This window comes from Sphaerodactylus townsendi, linkage group LG02 (assembly GCF_021028975.2).
Source record: "Sphaerodactylus townsendi isolate TG3544 linkage group LG02, MPM_Stown_v2.3, whole genome shotgun sequence".
NCBI lineage: Eukaryota > Metazoa > Chordata > Lepidosauria > Squamata > Sphaerodactylidae > Sphaerodactylus > Sphaerodactylus townsendi.
In genome coordinates, this window is record NC_059426.1 from 3,011,825 (window position 1) to 3,033,536 (window position 21,712).

General features: G+C 46.2%; 1 protein-coding gene across 1 annotated transcript in view; it reads left to right on the forward strand.

Annotated features, from left to right (window-relative positions):
- The window catches only part of ERBB4 (erb-b2 receptor tyrosine kinase 4), a 751,441-nt gene that overhangs the window by 38,641 nt on the left and 691,088 nt on the right, over positions 1-21,712 (forward strand). The gene's annotated exons all lie outside the window — the stretch shown is intronic.

Genomic DNA, 21,712 nt, shown 5'->3' on the forward strand with positions numbered 1-21,712 from the left:
ACAACAACCGTATGAAGAATGCCGACATGTGCAGTATTTAATAAAGACAAAAAAAATGTTCCCTGGAAAATTTACACACGCGTGGACTGTAATCGCTGTACAATTAATGACAGAGCCGTTCCAGGAATCAGTTTTGACGAGCCACCGGGTACCCGCTCATTTCTTGGTAATACGCCCACTTCTTCCATCTTGCTCCTTGATCCTGCTACATCTTTAAGTTGACCTAAATGATCTCGTGCAGATACCTGTTCGTAGAACGATACTCTGGTCTGTCATAAAGGTGTCCATTGTCAGCAAAGCTCCAACGGGGTTTGTGGCTCCCAGGAAGCGCCTCTGGAACGTGGCAGTTTGGAAAGAGCCCTGCCTCCTCCGCAGCATCTCTTTGGTGCTGGGGCTGCTGGCAATGCTCAGACACATTAAAGCAAAGCAAGTCGCTGCCACATTGCTGTTCACTGAATAAAACACTTTGAGAGAGAGAGAAAATTACAATTGAACGTCTTCCAAACATTCGGAGGGGAAAGCAGTGCAGAATTCCAACTGGAAACGTTTTATGTGTCAGCCTAACAATATTTTATTTGTGTTGTGCAGAATGGACCAGAGTCTTTTCTTGGCCCCACTTTTGCTGGGTGAACAGGGTCTGTGTCTCAAGAGCAGGGGTCCCCAAACTACGGCCCAGGGGCCAAACGTGGCCCCCTGAAGGCATTTATCCGGCCCGCCAGGCATGGCAGCAATGGCTCCATTCATGTGCAGTGGGGGCTCGAGGGAGAGGAGGAACCGGCCCCAACAGCTGTTGATTGCAATTACATGATGGCACCCCCAAATCTCCATGAATTTTCTGACCCAGAGTTGGAAACCTTACATGTGGCAACGCCTGCTCCGCCCTTCCCTCTCAGCTACTCCATGTGTTGCTCTCAGGCTTTCTGTTCCGGGCCTCTCCACCATCCTATTGGCATCAGCCAGGGCTGGCGAGATAAAACCAAGCTCGCCGCTGGCTGCTAGGGAGGAAAGAACCCAGGAAGATACCTGATCCTGGGTTAGATGGAATGCTTCATTGGGAAAGTTCTGCTTTTTTTTTTTTTACAAGGGAAGGTATTCCACAGCCTCCCCAACAATATTTGGAGCCCACCCTGTACTTGACATACTTTGGTCACTGTTCTAAAAATAGACCGTGACAGAAAGGCTGAAAGGTGAAATCAAACATTTTACAATCATTTGTGCATAGAAATTTGTTCATAGTTTTTTTTAGTCCGGCCCTCCAACAGACTGAGGGACAGTGAACTGGCCCCCTGTTTAAAAAGTTTGGGGACCCCTGCTCAAGAGGGAAAGATGTTTATGTGCTGTGAGCAGGGCTAGTTAGCAGCTGTGTGTTTTCTTTACTTTCTAGTGTTCACCTGTTGTTTTTTTCACCTGTTGACAGATGTATCCCACATTTAGCATGTATGCTTAGTAAAAAAAAAAAACCCTGTAAAACCGTGTTGCATAGCCTGGAAAGGGAGGAAGGGGCGGGAATAGCAATCTCTTTTTCTCTCACTCACACACATAATGTGAGATGGCGCATAATCAATAGCTAGCCTGGACTTTAGGCAGTCTGTCTAACGTTGAAACTTGTCCTATATTAATATTTTTCAGTATTGACATATTCATAACTCCCAAGTGGTGGCTGTAAAAAAACAACAAAGTTGCTAAGTTTCAGGCAGATTTTATTTACTTGGGGTACTGTCCAGGCCAGCCACCCCTTGCAGGTTGGCAGCCTTTTATCCCTGGTAGGGGGCAGTTGAGAGTGGCTCATTCAAACAAAAGGAAATTTCCCTCGCTCCCTCGCCCTCCATCTCCTGTCTCTGGGTGTGGGCGGGTCAGGGTAGTGGTGGTGACCCACAGCACATGACTGCTCCAAGAAGCAGGGAGCATAAAGTAATAGAACGCCAGAATTTCCGTGAAGTTGTTGAGACCTCAATGCGCTGAGTCAGTTGAAAGGAGGAAAAATAAATATGACACTATCTGAAAGCAGGGTGAGCTTCGATTATCATATTCCCCAATGATAATATTTTAAACGATGCTGTGAGTTAAATGTTTCTCATTATGATTGTTTAATGGAGCAACTTGACCATATTACATTTCCTCATTAAGCAATTATATGAATGAGTCATATGAATAAGTGCTTTATGGGGGGGGGGGGAGTTTGATTCTCTGTTCTGTATCACCCTATTTGTTGGCTAGTTTTAGAATTCAAACTGGATATGATACTGTCATCATTGGAAGCAAACCTATCCTGCAATGAAATGCTAGGGGTCAACAGTTCAGAATACCTTGATGAGGCTATACTTATTTATAATTTAAATCATTACATCCTGCTTTTATTCCCAAAGCAGTTCGCAGCAGCAGCAACCGCAAAACACATTTTTTTCCAATACAAACCAATAAAGCAAAATAGCCATGGATCTTGAGTTGGACAGAATTCCACCCTGGATTATACCTGCAGGCAGGAAGGAGATAAACACACAGTTGAGCTAGCAGCAAGACTGCCGCCCCCCCAATCCCCCCCCCCCCCAACACTCGGCTTCCGTTCCCTGCTGTATATATATTTGGCATCTGTGTGCCAGATTTGGGGCTCTCTCTTTTTTATTAATATGGAATTTAATTTTTGTAAATTATTTAGGAAGAGTTTCTGTAGAGACAGAAAAAGAAGAAGAAATTCATTTATAAAAGTTGAAATGTCTCGTGTATTCTCTGGACTCCCAGAGAAATAACTTTACAGATAGGTAAGAAATGTGATACATCTCAGAATGGGGTGTGTGTGTATGTGTGAATGAATGAAATGGTATTGTCTTTGGAGGGATTAAAAAATCCCAACTCTATTAGTCAAAGATACTCTTCTTAATGTCTGATATTTTTCTATCATCTGTAGAAAACTCATTTGGCCATTTCACAGTGGCGTGTGCTTAGCGTTCTTTTTAAGCATTACGGAATGTGGAACATTTCCTTTGGCCCAGAATACCTGAGAGAGAGAGAGAGAGAGAGAGAGAGAGAGAGAGAGAGAGAGAGAGTACATCTGGAAGAGAGAGAGGTACATCTGGAAGGTCATTATTATTAATGTCGGTCTTGGTATTTCGCCTTGTTTTCTGGCGAGGATCAGGCGTAAGCTGCAATCTCTGTGCATGCTGAAAGAGTAACTCTGTGTAAATAAAACATCGGCAAACAGAAAAAAGTCCACTGTACGCCAGACTTTAATCTATGCATCTGTTTAAAAGTTCATCCGAGCAGTGGGAGAACCCTCTGAAGCAGAGCTCTGCCGAGTGGTATTAAAAGGCAAAGCGAGTCCTTGCCTCCCTTCTGAGTCCTGTGTCCTTCCTTCCTGGAGAAAGGGGCTGGTGGTGTGGAATGGGAGCCTGGCCAGCGTGCCCAAAATGCAAAAGCTGACTGCCTTGCCTCGCCTAGCAGTGCCAGTCGGGAGGCTGCGCTGGCTTTAGCAGAAGGGGCTGGCGCTGTCCTGGTCTCCTTTGTCTTGCCCGCTGCGTGGAGAAAGAGCTGACCTGGCATTCCCTCACCCTCCAGAAAGGCTGAAGTGCATTTTAATTTCCTGTAATAAGCTGAAATGATTTGCCCTGGATTCAACTCCATCTTTTAATAATATTTTAAGGAAAATAAATATGAAAGTGGGAAGGGCACTTATATAATTTTCTTTTCCCTTGGTTTTTCTAGGGGGGAGAGAAATACAAAAAACTGTACTCTTATTTCCAGTGTTTACAGCTTACCGACTGGGACCGTTTCTGTTGTTCTCATTTTAAAGAAATAAGCGTGACGCTGTTTTAAAATTCACTGGTTTATTATTTGCTTTGCTTATATCCTGCTTGGAAACTTGCTGGATGATCTTGAGCCAGTCACCTGCTCTCGGCCTAACCCACCTCACAGGGCTGTTGTGAAGATAAAATGGGGGACAGGAAAACGTTTAAAGTGCTTTGAGGCACTACTGAGGGAGAAAGGAGAGGTATAAATGATGTAAATAAATATAAATGTCTGGAGAGGAATTCTGGATTCAGCTGAATAGAGGGCTGTTGGCATTTGGTGTATAGTGGTTAGAGTTTTGGCCTATGGTTTGGAAGACCCAAGTTCAAATCCCACTTCTGCCATGGAAGTTCAGTGGGCAACCTTATCTATCTATCTATCTATCTATCTATCTATCTATCTATCTATCTATCTATCTATCTATCTATCTATCTATCTATCTATCTATCTATCTATCTATCTATCTATCTATCTATCTATCTATCTATCTATCTATCTATCTATTTTTTTATTTATTTAAATTTATAGACTGCCCAATCCCCAAGGGGCTCTGGGCGGTACACAGCACCATCTGTATGTAATATATAACAAAAGGGTCACAAATGGTGACCTCATATACATCAAAAAATCCATTAAAAACCATTTTAAACCATTTTAAACAGCAGTCAAAAGCAGAAACAATAATAATGAAGGCCCGTGGCGTAACCCACCCCTTTAAAACCACCCCAAAAAAGGAGAGGGAGCGGCCGGACTCCTTCCCTAAAATAACAACAATAAATATACAAAAATAAATTATGAAAAAATAGGGAGCCAAGGAGCAAAGCAAAGAAGGGGAGGGACGCACCTCAGCTTAATTGGCACCCAAAGGTCCGGCTGAACAACTCAGTCTTACAGGCCCCCCAAGGAATTCACCAAAGGTCCCTTGGGCCAGGATGTGGCACTCTCAGTCAGACCCACTTCTTGAATTGCAGTTGTGAGAATAAAAAAACAGGAGAGGATAATGATGACTTAACGCTCCTTTAAAGTGCAAATGCCTGACTGGAACAAATAAGGCCCCCAAAGATTGTGCTGATCTACGGCAGAAGCAACCACAAGGAAATGGCAGAGGTAGCTTTGCAGGAAATGTGGGATGGGAATACCTACGGACACTTTCCCAGAAAAGTTATGGCTGCTTGTGAGGAAGGGAAGTAAGGAAAGATTGTGTGCATGGCTGAGGAACCTCTTAAATAAAGTCAAAGGGGAGAAGCTAAGAAGACACACACACACACACCCCCCCCCAATTAAAGCCAGATCCAGCAGGTGGTGCTGCCGTTGTCCTGAGTGAATGGAGGACGAGCCCAGCATTAGTCTGCTGCAGGGCTGGGTAAGTAACGCCTTGGGCTCCTGAGGAAATCCACCATTACATTTATTTATTTATTCCAGACATTTTATATCCACTTTTTCTTGTGGTTTCGAGGCAGCCTCGACAACAATTAAAAAAAACATTTTCCGATTAGAACTGGAATAAAACTGGCAAACCCAAAGTCTCTCTCCGCTCCCCTTCCCTTGAAAAAAAAGACCCATTTGAACCCCCCCCTCATAAGCCCGCGAGAAAACAGAAAGGCCTTTGCACAGCGGAGGCCATGAGCATTCTACTGAGGGCCCCACCTTCCTGGAGCTCATGCCACAAAGCAGGAGGCGAACGGAGGGGAGGCCTGGGTCTGCGTAGGGTAGACGCTGACCACCCTACTAGCGGTGGGATAAGCAGCAGACAACCCTAAGCTGGCACACAGGGACACATGGAAGGAGACGGTTTATGCATTCCAATTGTGAAGGGCCTCAAAACTTTCCAATGGAGGACCCTCTACAATAACCTCTCTAGGTCGATTCCCACGGACAATTAATCACACATGGTACTCATGCAAAGAAACGCTGTTTCAGGCATGCCTCCCTGCCACCGTTTGAGTGATAAAGGGTTTCTTCCTGGTTCTGGTAAAGCCATTCTCCTCCCATACTGGCGTTTTAAGCTGTACCTGCTTGGAAGAGCAAACTTTGCCACGGTTCCTCTCCAGTCTTGAGGGGAGGGGAGGGGTACCTAATCTTCACCATTTTCCTGCCCTAAAAGGTGGGTGCAGATCCTGTTGACCAACCAGCGGTCACCGGACTTAGCCGGCGCGCAGCAACGCTGACTGGTTGTCTTAAGCCTTCGGGTCAGAAGAGCGCATGAAAGCAATTGAAAAATGCTGGCGGGACCTAATAAGAATTAATGTGTTGAAACACTTCTTCACACAACGTAGACAAGTGTTTGGAATATGCTGGCCACAGGAGGTGGTGATGGCCACTCACCCGGGATAGCTTTAGAAAGGGGCTTGGACAGATTTATGGAGGGAGAAGTTGATCTATGGCTACCAATCTTGATCCTCCTTGATCTCAGGATTGCAAAATGCCTTAGCAGACCAGGTACTCGGGAGCAACAGCCGCAGAGGGAGCAACAGCCGCGATGCTTTCACCCTCCTGCAGGTGGAGTCTCTAAAGGCACCTGGTGTTGGGCCACCGCGAAAGTAGCAGAGTGCTGGACTAGATGGACTCTGGTCTGGATCCAGCTGGTTTGTTCTTATGTTCTTAAAGCCGCCAGGGAGGGAGATGGGAGAACGCAGCACGATAAACTTGCGTGCGCGAGGATTGAAGGTAGCTGCTTAAACGATTTGCCACCCGCCAATTCTACAATCAAAAGGCAAGGGTGGACGTGCTATTATCTAACGCTATGACGATGATCACCGCCGCGATGCGACTACCGCTTTGCGGGAAAGAAGGGACCCGCCTAAACACCGCACGGCAGCCAATCGGGGAGAGGCAAAACACGGGAACCAATTTGTTGTGGGGGAGTGCTGTACTTCTGGAACCCCATGGTGACGCTACATGTCTCTTTGCAGAATAAATCGGTGGTGGGAGGTTGAACCCGGCGATGAAAGGTGCCATGATTTTAAAACTTGGTTTAAACTGTATTAAATTTCCAGTGGGGAATCGACCTTAGGAATCTTCCATCTCCCAGGAACAAAAAAAAAATCTCTGGGTAGGGTCCGTCAAATTCGCTTCTGTGCAAAACCCACACTGCCGGGCCGTGTATCCCGCTGTATTCCTATACTGATGACTTGAGAAATATCATGGGTGCCTCCCTTTGGGCATAATGCGACGGGAGGGACGATGTGGCAGCCATCAATAGTTGCAGCCAATAATTACGCAGCCATCAATGCCTTGGGGAGCTAGTTTGTTCCCTATTCAGCGGTCCTGGACCATGCTGGAATGAACAATGGGCTGTTTTTGCAAGAACCAACCACTGCTGGAGCCGATTTGTCCCTGGCGATCTGCATGAACTTTGGACTTTTTCTGATCTGTTTGGTAAGGACTTTAAAGAGGTTTGAAACACTATCCAGATGTCTTCCTGCAGCTGCGGTTTCACAAACACCTTTAAAACTTTAAGTGGCTTTACAGTGTCCTGTGTGTCAAACTGGGATTTCTTTTCTCCACACCTTCAATATCCAACTTCTAGCTGGCTACCTGTCCCACACATCTGACACCTGGGGGACACATTTCCTGCCATCTCTTTGTATTTCTGGAAATTGTCTGAGTGGAAATTTTCTGCTTACGGCCAAACAAATGATTAATGATGATAATTTTGATTTTGAATGGGTTCATTTATCTATCTAAATAAGCTGTAATAATCAAGAATGTCTTTATGCAGCAGGTAGAGAGTCTGTGCTGATTCAGGATCTGTCAAGCGTTTTCTATTATTTTACAGCTACTCAGTGTTCAAAGGCTGAATTCAATCTGTGTGTAGCCTCATTCCCAAGATGGCTTATCTGGTACAAAATGCTGTCCCTTTCCGTGGAATTATAGTGGATTTACATGATCTTTCTAAACTAATAATATCTTTGGGGAAAAAACGCCAAGGAGAAAGCAGCCACATGGAAGTGTAACGGAAACTGTTTATTAAATGGAGTGGTTCTTGGCTTCCTTCAGTAATCAAATGCAGTTTTTGGCAAGAGCTGATTAAAATGTAAGCATTTAACAGCTGGGAAAGGGGGCTATGCTAAAAACATGTCTCTTTTAAAAGTTCTTTTGCATGCACCTGTGAACGCTAGTTTAAGCAATGTTTCTATACATCCTTCTGCTCAAAGTAGGTTGTGGTACCTGGCAGGAAGGTACGCTTTACTAGAAGTGAAGAGAGGCCTAGATTGGTGTCACTGACTAAGCTAAGCAATGGCGCCCCAGCATGCACTGGAAATTACAGCACATCAAGATGTTGGTGAACACAGACAGCTCTGGTATTTGAGCAAAAACTCAATGAGGTGGGAAGTCATTTTTTGCCATAGAGTTTTGGCCCCAAATACTAGAGTATCCTGCTAATATGCATGCGGTGCAATGGGATGTCACTCCAATGCATTATGGAATTGGCTTTGCCACTTTGTGGTGATGCCCGCCTAGGGTTTCCCTTGTTGCCATGAAGCCCCTCCAGTTCATTAGCAGTGGGGGAGGGGTCCTAGAGCATGGGGATCTCAAGGGCCTGGCAGCTCTGGGTTAAGGGCTTAAAGCAGCACCCAGCGCTTCATTTGTAATGTTGGTCACCACCACTACCCGCACCCACACTACCCTCACTCCTCCAAAAGGCAATAAATAGTTGTGGTGAACATTTTGGGCACCTCTCTGTCTCCCAGGGTTTGTCTCTGGCTTAGAGTCAGATGGAGTTTTGAAACTACCAGGGAAACAATTAAGCTAACTATCTCTGGAAGAGCTTGATCCTAGGAAGTTGAGGATGTTGGTACCACGCCCGTCCCTGTATTTATAAGCTGCCAGCTGACCCTGTCATTAGATGATGAATATAGGTGAGGGTTTATTTTCCTGGATTGTTGATGGATGATCTAGTGGAGATCCTCCTCGAAGCTCCTGAAAAAGCTGCTTCCTTATATTCTGAAAATAAAGCCACCAATTTATCCACATTTGACAACATTTGCATTAATATATATATTGCATTAAGCATATATATATATATATATTAATTATATTATATATTTGTACTATATATCTATATTATATATATTATATATTATATATATTATATATTGCATTAATCATGCAATATATAATATATATATATACTAGTTGGTCTGCCACTGCTGCTGTGGCTTCATTGTGGTGAAATGGGAAAGGAACAGTAGCAGCAAATCAATTGCAGAGGCTGGGGCAGTACATGCTCATGCAAACATGCAGCCTGATACTGTGCTATGTCAGCGATGTGTGTGCCCGCATTCCTTGGGAATGGAGGCACCTCCCCACATCTAGGCTATTGGTCGCGATCCCACTGGGAGTAGTTTGGTTGGTGGGTAGCTGGGTGTCGCCTGAGGAAACCTCGACGGGTGTTTAATGCAGCCATTCAAAGTATGTCATGGTTGCTGTAAATTGAGCTACCCTGAGTAATGCGGCCTGGTTTTCTTTAACTGTAACTGCAGTATTCAGGGAATCTAGGGGTGCCTGGCCCCTCCTCCCTTCCCTTGCAAGTCAGCCTCACTCTCTTTCCCTCCTCCCCTTCTCTCCTTGCATGCCACCCTCCCTCCCTCCCCTTTCCTCCGCTAGGGTGGGTGGGCTATATCAAGATGTAGGGCCCTGCCTCCCTCCCCTGCATGCCAGCTCACTGTCTCCTCACTTCTTCCCTTGCATGCCTCCCACCGCCCCTTCCTCTCCTCCCCTTCCCTTGCATGCCACCCAGTGGTGGGATCCATTAATTCTAGTAACAGGCTCCCATGGTGTATGGATTCAACTGAAGTGTAGCGCCCAATGGGTTGGGCGGCACGCTGGGGCTGGCTGGCCATCTGTGGGCGGGCATTACTGGGCGGGCTGTGGCAGATGCCGCTGTGCCGGGTCCTTGCGGGAACGAATGCTCCAGGCGCAGGGCTGCTGCCATTGGTGCACCTCCTGCTAGACTGTTTCAAGTTCTGGCACTTGAGAGAAGGGGCGAATCTAAGGCAAAAAATCACGCACAAAATCACTCACTAGTAACCCCCCTGCACACAAATAATTAGTGTAACCCACTGGAACCTGTGAGAAACTGCTGATCCCATCTCTGATGCCACCCCTTCCCTCTCAGTGGCAGTGGGAGGTTAAGAGCTCGTGGCTTCCAACTGAAGGGAACCGCTCTGATTCTCCGCTTCCTGTCAGCCTGAGCTGCATGGTGTTTATCTGGGAATTCAGGTAGCCTGCACTCCACACACTCCCAGCTGGGTGACCTGGGCTGGCCACAGCTTCTCTGAGCTCTCTCTGTCCCACCCACCTCACAGGGGGGTTGTTGTGAGGGGGAAGGGCAAGGAGATTGTCAGCCCCCTTGAGTCTCCCAGGAGAGAAAGGGGATATAAATCCAAACTCCTCCTCCTCCTCTCTTTCCTCTCTTCTCTCCTCCTCCTCCCTCCCTCCCTCCCTCCCCCTCGTGTGTATGTGTGTGTATGTGTTTCACTCCACCTCGAGTTACTGCCTATGTGCTGTTTCCAACTGCTCATCTTGGCCATCTGGAGTGAACATCTAAGGGCAACGTAACATCTCTAAGGGGGTGACAGTTACACATTGTGGCCCCTCCCTGTCCTTTCACTAGGGAGCCAGGGAAAGGCGCTTACCTGGGCCAGGTAAGGAAATTCTTCAGGGTATGTGAACATCTGAAACACTCGCCTGACTGACTATAGTAGCTGGGAATTTTCTAGAGGAATTGGGCCCAGCAGTTACTGAGGTACCCTGGTTTATAGCTCCACTTTTAATTCTGCAAGGGATCGGTTGCAGCATTTTTTTTATCTGCATTTGTTGACTCGCTGTTGTGATATTTTCAAAATATAGTTGTTTATTCCCTAACTTCCTCATATCTCTTGGCTATAATCTATTTTATATGTTTTGGAGAAATGATCCAGATTTTCCTCTAGTACAGCTAGTGCTTTCAATACACCCTTTTGGAGACAGGGATATTAATGACCTCATCAGTACTGATAGGGTTGCCCGTCCAGCTTCTAAAATAATTCTGAGATTTTATGGATGGAACTCTACGGCTGCCCCTGTTGATGGAGGGGGATTCCTGAAGCCTGGACAAGACCTGGCAGCCAACACGGCAGCAAACCCCATGGTAGAATACAGTGGACTACCTTGTCGGAACACACACCCAGGAAGGACCATTCGAGCCACTGAGAGACAGAGAAAGAATAGTTTGTTGTTGCTCAGAAAAGCAATGTTAGGAAAGCTTAAAACAGACATGTTCTTTTTTTTTCTTTAATCCAGCCGCATCCCGTCCCACAGTGGCCAGCCGGTTGCTCCCAAAGATCAGCAACAGCGCAGTGTAGACCGGGTAGTATGTGCTGCTTTGCTGCCAGAGCACCTGCCCCGGGTCTGTTGTATTGCAGGATGGTTGTTCATGCCTCCCCCAATGGCAACAAGAGATGCCCAAAGTGGCCTCCCCTAGTACCTGGTAGGCAGAGGCTGACTGTCTTGAATGCTGAGGTGGCTCCGCCCAGCAGTGTGAAATGGCGTAAGAGTAGTGGACTCTAATCTGAGAACTGAGTTTGATTCTCATTCCTCCACGAGTATGGACTCTTACCTGGGAGAACTGGGTTCTATTCCCTGCTCTCCACCAAAAGCCTGCTGGGTGACCTTGGGCTAAGCAGGCTTTTTCCTAATTCCCTCTCAGGGCTCACCTACCTACCAGGTGTCTGTTGTGGGGACAATGAAGGGAAAGGGAGTTTGTCAGCGTCTTGGGTCTCCTGACAGAAGAGGAAGCTATGGTATAAATCCAAACTCTTTCTCTCTCTCTTCATCAGGGCTAGAGCCACGGGCTCATTCAAGACATGCAGAATAAATACCAAACTGCTTTCAGTGCTCTTTGAAGTTAAGCGGGAATGGCAAAATCCACTTTGCAAACAGTTGTGAAAGTGGTTTGAAAATGCATTATTTTATGCCAGTATGAAGGGAACTACAGTTTCAAAACCCTTTTACACCATTTTCACAGCATTTTCACACTTGTGTTTTTGGCCCATATGAATCAGCCAATTGATAAACAATCCATGGGTTGGTTCCACCCCTGTTAAAGTTGTCTAAGTGCCTGTGGTCCTGAAGTAGATTTCCATTTTAAACACTTGCTGGAATAAAGAAATATTTCCTTTTGTCTGTCCTGGAATCTACTGGTCCATCAACATAACTGGATGCTCTCTAAGTTCTAGTATTTTAGAGAGTTTTCCTACCCATTCTCTTTGCCCTGTGCATTATTTTAAAACCTTCTTTTCATGTATCCCTCCCCACTCCTAGTTGGGTTCATTTTAAAGCTTGGTTTTGGGTTTGGGGTGTATGAAGACCATCTTCTCCCATATTTGTCTGTTCATGTTTGATGTGCCTCCCTTCCAGGCTGAGGGCAGTTCACACAGCATCTCTAAAATATAAAACCAGCTCCTGTAAACATAAAAATCGGCTCTAAAAAATATTTAAAGAGCTATGAGGTATGTTCCTGCTAGGGAACTGAGTCAATGGACAGAGGTCTCCTGATTGTCCCATCAGTCATGCACAGTTTTCACTCTTCTACTTTTGGACCCTGCTTTTGAAACACAAACTGTTGATATCGGTTCTATTTGCCTCTATTGTACAGCAATAAAAAAAAAATATGAATCAATTTTTACAGTGTAAGTAAATAATCTAAGGATGAATATTTATGCACATTTTAAAAAAATTATGGCCCTTTTAAACAACTGCTCCAGACCCCCAAGAGTGAGATGAGCTTCATTGGTGCTGCCGTGGCAAAGTAGGGCTGCCTTAGGTCCTTGTCCACTGTGAGTGTAACCCTATCTGTGGGTTCTGTGGGGCAGAACTTGGAATGAGTTCGCAACAACAAATTTTAAAACAAAATTGGTTTACTTTCTTAACATATAACATCAACATTTAACATCACACTCCCAGGTCCTGTTCAGGGTTGCATTTTCTAAGTCCTTATATTTACAGTCTACTGATACTGCCGAAGTCCACCTCTTCTTGTAAGAGGGGTTATTCCTGAAGACTCCTAAGGTCTTGATGAACAGGGATTCAACATGATGAATGCTCTAGAGAACTCTCTACCCATTACAACCACAAAAAAGAAACCTGGAAACAATAAACTCCAACACATTTACAACATAGCAAAACCAAACAACAACCACCTTCCCAGTAGTTCCCAACAATATTGCAGCTTTACCCTAACAAGGTGTTACAGGGTTTATACAACCAAGGTCCCAGTCTGGTAGCCTGTCTCCTCCAAACTAGCTCTGCAGCCTCCTCCCGTTTCTTTGAGTCTCCACCCCTACTGGGTCAACCCATTCTGAGCATAGGGGTTACTTTGAGCTCTAGCTTACTGGTGCTGGTTTTCAGGCTCCCCTCCCATTGTTCCCAAAATCCTGTCCACTGAAATGTCATCGCCTCATGAGCATTGTGACTTAAGCTTCAGTGCTATGAAAATGTTGTGCAGTCTTTCCTATAATGTTTTCTCTGTAGAACCTCCTCGAGCAGTAAAATAACATGGGATCCAGTTTCTCCCAGGTGGAACTGGCGTGAACTTCCGCAGGCATCCCCTGGACCACCTGTTTCCAGGGAACCGGGCTGGAAGGAGTCTTGCTCCTTTGTCCTTCGGTATTGCAAGGCCAGGCCCAGCCTGGTTCCCTGAGATGGCTCCTTGTGTGCGCAGTGAGGTGCTCATAACTAATGACTGTGGTCCCTGGGCTAACGCACCCACCCCAACAAAGTAGCCTTCCAGCCAATTCCTGGCAGGCACAACTGGAACTGTGGGTCGAATCAACAGCTTGAGGTAAATCTGCACAAAAGAAACGCTGTTTCCTCAGCCTTTGGATCTCTCTTCTGCCCATTTTCTCGAGTAGGAGAACTTTCTCATTGCCCATCTCCTGTCTGCCCAATGTTGCTTTAACACGCACTCAAGAGTCAGGGTCTCCCTGAAAGGCTCCTGCCCTGATCCCAGCTGAGCATTTGGGGTGGACGCTCCTTTGCAACCTCTTGTTGGAAATGACACGCCTGTTTCCCTCAACCTTCACCAGCTGTTTGGGTAGAACTATATTTATCTTGAAGCATGTCCAGCTCTACGCCGCTTTCAAATTCCAGCATAGGTATTGAGAGTTATTTCACAAAGCGAGATTTACTTTACGTTGCCAGGAGCTTGTTTTCCCAATAGGTGCACACAGAGGGATTGTCGACTGTGCACAAGTCCCCATGTATCTCACCTTTGCAGTAGTGTATGGAAAACACACCTGGTAACTATCTGACAGCAGTGGCAGAGCCACTCTGAATCCAAGCATGGAGGCAACATTGGGAGGGGGAGTTCTGGATTGTTGCTGACCTCTGACTTGGGACACCTTGGAGATTTGGGGCAGAGGGAATTTGGGAGGTGGCTTCCTCTAGGGTCGTAGTCCGGATCCCTCCTCAATCTGAGATCAGTCATAATTCTGGAGAACTCCCTCTAAGCCTGACTTCCGCCTTGCTCAGCTTGAGTTTTCCAGTCAGCTAGGGTGAAGCTAGGTGCTGTGGACGGGAGGGGTCTGGGCTGGTCCCTGGCCCAGCACAGCCGCTCATCCGATGAACAGGTACATTTTCATGTCTGTCCACAGCCTTTCCCTGTTTACTTGAAGCAGCTCACTTAAGAACCATTGCCTTATTAAGCTCATGCTCACCTGTGTTTGTTCAGTCAGCTTACCTCTAAGGAGACGCTGCGAGGGCAGTGCAGCAGTAGGAGATGAAAGGTGAACACATCAGTCGAGGATTAGCCGAAGATGTCCCAATTAGCGCTTGTTCTATCAAGAGCTCCCTAAACAGTACATGAATGGATGAATACCTCAGGATGACAATTAAGTTTTGCAGCTAGAGCAGACCCGCACATAGCAATTAAAAACATAAACTGCTTCTATGCCAATACATCGAAGTTAAGGAGCTAAGTTTGATTCTTCGATTGAACTGCAGAATCCTAGCTGGCTGGAACTGAGGAGGGAAATCTGCATTTCCCTTACTTCTGCATTCTGTTTCCATCCTTTACGTTCTCTTTTTTCAGCAGCAGGAGCAATGTGCGACATTTTGTGGCAGTGACGTGAAAAATAAGGTTGTGGGAGGTGGAGCACTTGACTCCCGATTATCTTCTTTGCAGTAATTACACTGTATCATTGATACATACTCGCTCCCCAGTATTTTGTGCCTTTGTGTCCCTTTACCCATGTTAGGGGTTGCCAACTCCTGGTTGTGAAATTCCTTGGAGATTTGGGCGGTGGAACCTGGGAGGGTAGTTCAGCCCCTCCCCTAAGTGACAATTTCTGCAGTTATCTGAGGGGAAAGGGATACTATCAGAAAGAAGGGAATGGAACTCCCTCGAAAAAAAATCTAAACGGTACTGTTGCTTTTGTCCCAGAAATCTCTTGCTCTCGCCACACACAGTAGCTTTCTTTAGATCCCTGATTTCCAAAATCTCTATTATTTGTATTAGTGGAGGCTGACTGAAGTTTTTTTTTTTTTTTTGGGGGGGGGGATGCCTGGAGAATCGAACTCTAGAGACTCCATTCACACTGGAAGCAGCGAAAAATGCAACAATAATTTTGTCATCAATACAGTGGTGGGTGGGGAGCCAAAATGGAAATTAGGGGAAAGTATCCGTTGGCCAATTGTTGCCCACTTGGAAGCTGGATTTGTGTACAACAGTTTCGCTGGAGCAACTGACGGGTGAAAAGGGTGGGAGTTATGTATTGGATAAAATGCTCCCTAGTTTGTGCAGCTGTCTGCTGTAAGTGGTCTGCTTGAGAGTCGGTAGAGGGCTTTTTTCTTTGCTACAGCCTCTCTATTTGGACCTCAGATTCTGCTAGAAAGCGAAGCAAGCGGTGCCAAAGCGAACTTTAACACAAAATGAGAGCAATGCGGCTTCTTGATTGATTGTGTCACGAGGGCCCTGGAGGGGGCACGAAGGGAATGAGGGATTGGGAACGGGTGCACTCCACTCTCAAGAGTAATGGGCCTTAGTAACAGAAAGCTCCCAGTTAAGTAATGGAGCTGGAGTCTATCTACGTGCCTGACCATTCTGGATGACTACATTGGAGCAAGAGGTCAAGCTGGAGCCGCTTTCTCTCTGCCATTTACCAAGGAGGCTTCCCCTGAAAGTGACTTCTGCAAAGGGAATGGCCTGCCTAAAAACAAACCCGTATTTCAAAGGAATGTCTCCCAGAAGTTATTGTTTAAAACGCGTGGGTGCAGAGGGGGCATGATTTGAGGTTGGGGTGCTGCTCCAAAATGAAGTGGGAGTTAACCCTTTCTCCACTGTAAGCTAGCTTCTTCACCAGACCTCTAGGGTCGAGTGATGGCTTAATCCCATGGCACGTGGGTGCCAGGAGGTGGCACTGGAGCCCTCTCTGTGAGCTGCACACGCACACAGAGGATTCTGCCATGGGGAAGCGTGGAAAATCACCCCCCACACACACCTAGGCTGGCCTTTTGGGCCACTGGAACATGACGTGCACGCACTCATGGTGAAAGCAGAGAAGGGACTCAGCGGGCCTGGTGCCTGTGCTCAAAGCTCAGGTGGCTGGGCTGCCCGAGGTGGGGGGGTGGGGGTGCAGAGGGAGGCGCAGAGCTGCTAGAGAGGCAGAGGGGGGGAGTGGTGCATGCCGCGGGACTTGTTGAAGGCTAGAGCAGGCTGGCCCCTGCTCGAGTGGGTGGGGGAGGAAGAGGGAGCCAACCATTTTTTTTTTCTAAACTAAAAACCTCAGCATTCCAGGTTAAAATTGTCGGGTTGGCCCTTTATGTATAAATAAGTGGGGTTGGAGTTTGCAATTTGGGTACTCTCGGTCTCAAAAAAGGTTCGGGCTTATCACTGCTCTAAGAGTGCTCTGGTAGGGGACCCTCACCCTGGCTCCCTACTCTCACTAGCTTTTATGGCGATGAGGGAGAAGGAGAGACACAGAGGAAATTATGCAGGGCAGAGCCACAACCCCTCCCTCCCCGCCTGCAATCAGAGACCCCCAATCAAACTCCCTTCTGTTATAAACACTCTCCAGTCTGGAGAAGCCAGTCATTAAAACCCACTGGTCAGAATTTTTTGGCATTACTCATTACATTAAGGGAGGGAACCCAGAGCAGGTGTGGGGTTTCCTGTTATTCTACTCAAAGTCAGCATATAAATCACAGCAGCTTTAGTATTTCCTTCTTTCTCCCGTGGATGCAACGGTCTCTCTCTGCCCCCCCCATTGGCTATGAGGGTAATTAGAGTCACATCTGACTCCTTCCTGGAACAGCCCACCCATGACTTTATAACTATGGAGCCCTTTGGAGGGGGTAGGGCGGGTTTACCAAACTCTAATGAATGAATGTGGGAATGAAATGAAATGAATGAATGAAATGAATGAATGAATAAATAAAATAAATAAATAAATAAATAAATAACCATTATTATTGACAGGTTGAGAGTTAGAGCATGTGAGGTTCCAGATATATAGCGATGTTAGTAGCAACGGTATTCTCTCTGATTGTAAGCCAGATTTAGCCTGCCATCTGTGGCTGAGATTCTTCAGAAGGATCTGATGAACATCAGATCCCTCTGAAGATGCCAGCTACAGATGCAGGTGGAAACTATCAGGAGAGTAATGCTAAGTAGAACATCGGGCCATACAGCCCGGAAACCACATAGCACCCCCAGTGATCCCGGGCGCGTGAAAGCCTCTCGGCTACAATACATTACCAATGTGTTTTTTTTGCAGTGAGCTTTAAGCAAACCCGGTCCAGTTTTCTTCATAAAGGGATATCCACAGCGATCTGTACTCGAATCGTACTGTGAAGTTGCTAAAGATTCTTGAGGAAACCCTCTCTACATACCTTAAGTAAAACTCCTTAGGCCAGCTCTTGGCCAGTATTTAAGTCTGTATTTACGCAGAGCATTTTTATCCCCTTCATAAGCACTTCTTGCCTTACAGTGGTAGCTTTGTAAGGTGATCCACCAGAGGGTCCCCTCGCGGTGCCAACTACAATCATCACTGGGACCAGTCAAATGAATGGCAGCAGATCAAGAGAAAGTTAGGTGGCACCAACCAGAGCCCAGGTCTTTCACCATGGCCAGCTCTTTCTCCTGAGGGAACAGGCTGCCTGGGGAGGGGAAAGTGGGAGTCCATCCTGGACGTAGTAGACCTTTGTTGGCCAGGAGCTGGTGACTGGTTTTGACCCAGCTGGCATCTTTTAAGGAGGTTGCAGATTTGGACTCAGGGTTTCTTTTTTAGCTTTGGTTGAAAGTGTTTTAACTGTTGTTATTAAGTCACCTTTGAGCCAAAGTGGGAAAGGCTTTCAACTGTAATTCTTTTTCAAATTTTTTTTTAAAACCAACAGCAAACTGCTAATCAGGCCTCTCCTGTGTGTCACCTAGGGGCCAGGGACCATGCCTCTGGTCTCCACAGCTGAATTAGATTTTAAGACCAAGTTAGAAAACACCCAAAGAAAACAGTTTTGAAAACAGGAAGATAAAGTTTCTACTGGACAGCATAAATTATCTGACTCAGGGTGTCCCCTTAAGGCAGTAAGAGGCACACCCCTTCATACAAAGGGACCAATTTTATAGGACGAAAAATACCAGATGTCACACAATCATCACTGCGAGATTTACACGTGACATAATCCATACACTCTTTCAATGCGTTGCAAGCATGTACCTTAAAAAAATCCCATTGGATAGAAATTGTCTCCTGGTCACAGGTAAGACAGCCCCTTATTCCCACGTGGTTTCTATTCCTTCTGATTACTCAAAACGCTGCATGCTGTTACCTCTACCCATATGTACAAAGGGCAAGGTGTAATAAAAACTAGCTTGTTAGTTCTCAAGAATAACTTGTTACACTGCTTGGTTTGCTCCTCTAGAGAGAGAGAGATGCTGTCCCTTAAAGGTATGCAGCATTCCTGACATTTCCTTAGGGATCATAAAGAACTTTTCTTCTTTCAATTCCCACAGTTTGAAATGTTAAAACATGATTTACAAATATTGGATTCTAACAACAATTATGTACCTTCGAATTCTAAGACAATAGAGGAATTAAGGGGATCAAATACAAAGTAAATGTGAATCACTCATTATCATTTCTGTGTTCATTCAACATAAATAGAAAAACACTTTTTCCTTTTCATTTAATTAATCTACATTGGTTTAGCTATCCCCCATTGCTGGTCTCTAACCCAGAAAAACAACAAGGTTATATGCATTTATATGGTTTTCTGTCACATAGTAACCCTGTAAAGCCATGTAAGACCTTTAAAGATGTTTTATCTGTACTTCTGCCCTGCATCTTCTACTTCGAGAAGCTGCTAACACATGCAAGGCCTGCTGAAAGTCTCTCATAATAGAGAACCACTTTGATTCTTCAAATCCTTTTGGTTCAGGCAACTTCCATGTTTCTTTGGATTAAATACAAATTTTATACATTCTGGTATCCATCTCCACACACCTGTAGTCCCTACGTGAGCCGGATACCCCAGAGTGGTGAGTGGATTTCCTTGAGGGTTCCATCGTGACATGATTGTTCACTTACTTCCTGTGTCGCCTGGCTTTTTTTGCAGAGCCTCCAGGCAGATCAGGACTGTTCACTTTGTTCTGGTGTCTGTTCTGTGTGGCCCGACTTCGACATTCCACTTGGTAAGAATGTGTATAAACTTGAGTGTATTTCTCCTGAAGAGCTTTCTATGGCCGGACTCAAGCCTTTGGGTTGTTGTGGGCTTTCTCTAAGGTTTGTGTGTGTGGCCGGTCATGGTCCAGACCTGTTCTCTAACATTCTGCCTCCATCTGTGACTGGTATCTGCGATCTACCCAGACCACGGGCCACACAGCCTGGAAAAAAAGCCCCTACAACAACCAAGTTATAAAGTTGGATTTCTAGAATATGGCACGACATGCTTGTTCGGTTATGGTTTCTCGTAGTTCACATGCTCCTTTGTTTTCTCCTTTAGTGGATTAGTGTACCATATGGAAACCTGATTTAAAATCTAATTGCATGAAAAAAGAATCTTCAAAGGGAACACCTGGCCCCAGGGACGTGACCTCCTCTCGCTTTTTTTTCGTGAGATTTAATCTGTGCATTAACACACATTGTTGGACTTCAAGACAAGATGGGGAAATTATCATGGCAGTAAACCATGCTCTACGCAACCGAAGTCCCTCAATCAAAATGAGAGAATCAAGAAAGTCAGGGCTTTGGCTGCTAAGCTAAAGAGGTGTAAAATGAATCTAGGCAATTTAGAACCCCAGGTCTTGGGTCCAGAGAAATTGCTTTAATTTCTTCCTGGATTACTGGGAACCCAGTATTTGAAGTACATTAACTTGGAACAAAAGGGACCACATATCACAATCCTTTGATAGTATGCAGAAAACCTTAACAGGTAAAGGCTTTAGGGAAGATTAGTCACTCTTTAGCAGTGGTGGGATTCAAATAATTTTACCAACCGCTTGTTTGCTTTACAAGCACCATTTTATAGAAACAACTGTTTCTGCTGCTGAAGCGGTGTAGCAGAACCGGCATTGAATCCCACCACTGCACTTTTAGGGCTACAAATAAGAAATTCTTTTGCACAAAGGAAATGTAGTATATCGAGATATGGCACCATGGAGGCATCCAGGCCTGAACTACCTTGGCAGCTGGAGTGAGGTGGGCCTGGAACTCCTGGTAGGTTGGGGAGGCAGTCCAGGGCTCAGAGTATCAAGAGTCCAGGAGGGCTGAGCCATAGTGGCATCTGGGGTGAACCCCTCAACCTGGAAAGAGCCTGCCTGCCTCGCTGTCTAGGGGAAGAGGGAGGGGAAATGGAAAGTGAGGAGTGGGAGCCTGAGAGCTGGGCCACAGGGAACCCAGGAAGTGCTAAGCCAAGCAAAGATGGCAGGGAGAAGAGGTGGGGTGATGGGAATGGATAAAGCTGCTGTGGACCATGAAAGACTGGGAGGGGGAGCAGTGATGGTGTGACATAAGTTCCAAAGAGAAAACCATAGAGTTTCCAGAGATTCCTAGAGAGGGATTGACACCACTTTCCAGGTTTTCTCCTGAACTGCTGGAATAGGTATTATTTTTAATTTTCTCTCCCCTGCCTCTTGAAATGGAAGCAGGGAATTGAGGACACAGAGCTCTGCCTCTGCCTCCCCCCTGGGGGCTGGGGTCAACAACCCTGGGAGGTAGGCCCCCAGCCTGCCACCGAAAAGGGCACCAAGAACAAATCTATCCTGTGGGTGGGGTGTCAGGAGGGGCAGGGTGTGTCAGGGAGGGCAGGGGGGTGTCCTTTTCCGCGATTGGGAAGGGGACCTGTCAAAGTCGGCTGATACGACTAGAGCCAGCCTGTCTTCCTCCCTCCCCGGATCCGCTGGCTGATAGCTGCGCTGGGCTGGCATCCTCCCTAGAAGTGTGAAGTAGTTTTCCTGTTCTTGTGTGTTCTCAATGCTAGGTTGCGAGGGGATGTTCCCTACTCTCCCCTTTGTTATTTTCCTTTTTCATAAACTGTGGTGCCTTGTTGGGCCCGGCGTAGGGATCATGGACATCCCGGGGATTAAAGGCCAGTCCAGCCCTAGCTCTGTCTCCTGCAGAAATCGCTCAGTGCCTTCCTCGCTATGCTTTGGTTATCCAATATAGTCTACAGTTTGGAAAACTACAGTTGCTTTATTTTGGGACTGAAGTCTTACAGTGTGTGTGTGTGTGGGGGACATCTGTTACAGGTGCAAACTCTTGGGACCAGACAGAAGAAGGCAAGGAGAGGTTCTTGTAAACTGGAACGCCCCTTTGGACTGTGTGGGAAAGCAGGAATGCAACTCTCTGTGTACTTGGTGCTTGTGGAGACCTCTCTTGGATGTAGCTTCACGGGCTAATGAGGCCTCCTTTCCATTTGATTCTACTCAATGGAACCGCAAGCTTTCACATTG